Below are 4014 nucleotides of genomic sequence, written 5' to 3'. Positions count from 1 at the left end.
TATAACATAAACACACCCATATCAACCAGAACCAGTGATAATATTCCAACAGAGAAATCCCTGGAGCACTTGGACATTCCTACTGAGTTCTACCAGAAATTTAAAAGAAAAAGTACTGCCTATCCCACACAAATTATTTACTGAAATAGAACTGGAGGGAAAACGCTCAAATTCACTCATAAATCAAATATCACCTTTACACTGAATCCAGATAAAGACACATCAATTAATCATGATTGCAAACCAATATTCCGAATGAACGTAAGTGCAGAAATCCTCAATAAAAGAGCAATTGACACTTAAAATTTTAAGTGGACCTTACATCATGATAAACTTTATTGGATCCAGGGATGAAAGATTGATTCAACATACAGAAATCAATAAATGTAGTTTATCCCTAAAATAAAATTAAGGACAAGAATGACACAATTATCTCAATAAAGGATGATCAAAGGTTTTGGAAAAATCTGGCTCCCATCATGTTAAAATTATCAGAAATAAAGATAGAAGGATCCTGTAACAATATCTAGAATACTACATATGACACACCCAAAGCCAACATCACAGAGAATGGAGAAAAACAGAAAACATTTCCTCTTCAATCAAGAACAAGACAAGAAGAGCTTCTCTCACCAATCTGACGTATTATAGTTCTTGAAATTCTAACAAGAGCAAAAAGGCAAAAAAATGGAGAATTCCAAATAGGAAAAGCAGAGTCAAATTCTGTTTGCTTACTAGTGGAAGGATCACATCTCTATAAAACAAAGAACCCTCACCACAAGACTTTCAGGATTAAAATTCAGCACCCATCTCTTCCTGCACTTAAGTAACGCTAAGCACATACCTTACCTTTCAGTTTCCTTACGGGCACAATGGGGATGGAGTTCACTCTCTAGGGTCCTTCATGTTCTAACACTCTGTGGAATTTGACTTTGCTTTCAATGAGTTCATAGTAAATTCTTTGAGCCAAGATCTCACTGTTTAAAGGCTCCAGAGGGAGACCATTCAATAGAGCAGAACACAGGGTCCAGAACAGGATGCCTTAACCTACCATGTCCTGGTAACTATGGAAAAAGTCTTGGCATAGGAGAGAAGTGGCCCCTGTCATTCTGACAGTCTCTGTGCATGTCTGCCTCCCAAAGACCATGCTTAGAACTCACTAGAATTTCCTTTGATTACTATCCAGCACAATTGTTTCCCTCTTCTATGTAAATACCTTACTCATGTTGGGACTAATGACACATTAACTAACTCAGGCTGACTCCTTACTTCCTGGTGAGTGAGCAGGATCAAGGCTCAAAGGCGATTTCAAAGGTTCATGAGATAAACCGGAACACCCTCAGGGATTGGTTAAAGACTGTTCCGCGAACATGATCAGCTCGTGTTTGCCATATAGTCCAATGGAATTGTCACCTGCGTGAACCCCCCAGCCTTGCTGACCTTTAAGCTGATTGGTTCCCGCCTAGTCCCCACCCTACATAAAAGCTATGGGATTTCCTCAATAAACGAGTTCCTGCTGTGACGGGTCTCCCTGACACATCTGATTGTCCTCCGCCGGAGGGCTGGGGAGCGGGCGGTCAGTTGGCCTTACCTATCCCGGTCTGACCTTGTTGGGGAGTGTCCCCTTCCCTTGCCACAGGACGAGAAGGGCAAGGGGGCTTAAGATCCCGACATACTCATAATCAAATGGCCATGTGAATGGCTCTAAAGACGGGTGCTGGTGGATTTTTAGAGACTTTATAGGACAAGGTGACATCCCATGAGTGCCCATAACTAGAGCAGAATTTCTCCAATAAGCTGGTGGTGTCAAGTGGAGAGCAAGCTTCCCAGGTGCTGAGAACCCTCAGAGGCTCCCCACTGTGGCAGACTGCCTTTGTCCTCCTGAGCAGGGTGGTGGGCTCTTGAGTGGTCTGCTTTGAGTTCACAATGAAGCTTAGAAGTGTTTCCCCAAGGTGTGTTCCCCTGGTGTGGAGAAGGGGTCATGCATATGGATGTGGAAGCCACCTCCTCTGGGTGGCCTGCCATGAGTTTTAGCTGATTTTGGCATTGCATCTGACCACCTCTAGGCAGGGCCTTTCAGATCCTGGGAGATGGTAGGCCTTGGATTCCAGAGCTCCCTGAGGTCAAGGTCTGTTCTTGAGAACTGGGGACATAGTCTCACTCCAAGATGGGTAAATGAAGTACAGGACCACGTGTAATTAAGTCATGAGGAGGTGGAGTCATCACGTGTCACAGAGGAAAACAGATCAGGGAAGACTTTCTTTTCAAAGTTCCTGTAGTTATTTCAAGGAATGCTGGGTGGGCCAAACCTCCTGGATATGTCATGAGAAAAAAATGAGGAAAGTGTAAATGACACAAAATAGTAGGTGGGTATCTTCCAGGAGTCAGTGACGGCACTTCCTGTGGGTTGGACAAGCACATCATCCCTGTCTTTCACTACCATTTGCATCCGTGTCTCCCAGGGTCAGTAGTGTCAACATATTCTGCAGCACTCCGGTTTAGACCTGCCTCATGATGAAGCTTCTCACACCCCTGTGATGGCTGAGATTTCTCAAGTTCTCAGAGGACTTCTGAGATCCTGCCTGGCTCTGGGTGTGCACAGCTGCACAATGGGGACTCCCTGCAGAGATCAGCCTGCTACTTTTCTCTGTTTAACTCTCTCTTTCCTTCTATCCTAGAGCAGGTAATAAAAGAGGAGTTGTTAATGTCCTCATTTGATTAGTCAGTGATATGGTGGGAAATCAGATATATTAAAGTCTATTCTGAAAAGTGATCTGGGGTAATCTGGCTCTGATGAGGAGGTCACGGCAGGAGTTCAGGACCGTGGAGGGCTTGGTGCCCACACAGAGGCCAGATACCTGTGGTGGCTGCAGTGACAGCACCTCCAGGGAGGGAGTCTAATGGCGCTGACTGTCAGGCAGGAAATGTCCTGGGCTCCTATAGCTGCAGAACCACCTGCAGATGATGAAGGGGATGTTGGCACAGAGCAGAGGCTGAGGAGGCTCCATCTGAGCAGAGTGCACCCACAGAGGAGAGCTAAGAGAAAACCCTCACCACACCATGCTGTGCCCTGGAGAGAAACACTTACAAAGAGGAGGACAGTGTCCAAGTCTTGAGCAATGGCAGAATCCAGCTGTTGGAGAGGCCTGGAAAGTAGGGAGGTGGGAAGAAGTTTGACAAGCTCAAGTTTTCAGGTACCACATGACTCATAGACAGGGGACCCTCCAAGGAATCCTGAGAGTGCAGGGACCTTGATAGGTAAAAGGCCCTAGGATTGGAGTGAACTGGAAAGCTCCTCACCCTCAGTACTGCCTGTCATACTCCAGACAGATCCCACTGGGTGTAGTGAGGGTGGAAAATCTTTAGCAGAAATGCCAATCACAGTGCACACCTCAGCATTCACACTGGAGTAAGCCTTTCAGATGCAGTGAATTTGAAGTGGTTTAGGGGAAATTCTATACCGGTTCAGCATCAAGGGTTCCATGGAGAGGAAAGACTTATGAGTGCAATGACCTTAGGAAGGTCCACAGCCACAGGTCCTGACTAATTATTCATTGGTGGGTTCACACTGGAGAAGGGCCTTATTAGTGCAGTGAACTTGAGAAGGTCCACAGCCACAGCTCCTTTCTAATTAATCGCTGGTGAATTCACACTGGAGAATTCTGATGAGTTCAGTGACTGTGGGAAGGTCTACAGCCACAGGCCCTAGTTAATTAATCATTAGTGTGTTCACAGTGAAGTAAGGCCTTGTGAGTACAGTGACCTTTGGAAGGTCTACAGTCACAGGTCCTGGCTATTTAATCTTTGGTGGGATCACACTACAGAAGGCCTTGTGACTACAGTGACCTTGGGAAAGTCCACATCCATAGGTCCTGGCTAATTAACCATTGGTGGGATCACACTGTGGAAGTCCTTGTTTGTACAATGAATTTGGGTAGGTCCACAGACACAGGTCCTGGATAACTAATCTTTGTTGGGATAACACTGGAAAGGTCTTATGTGTGCAGTGACCTT

This window comes from Sciurus carolinensis, unplaced genomic scaffold, assembly GCF_902686445.1.
Source record: "Sciurus carolinensis unplaced genomic scaffold, mSciCar1.2, whole genome shotgun sequence".
In the NCBI taxonomy this organism is placed as follows: domain Eukaryota; kingdom Metazoa; phylum Chordata; class Mammalia; order Rodentia; family Sciuridae; genus Sciurus; species Sciurus carolinensis.
Note: the sequence above shows the minus strand (reverse complement) of the source record.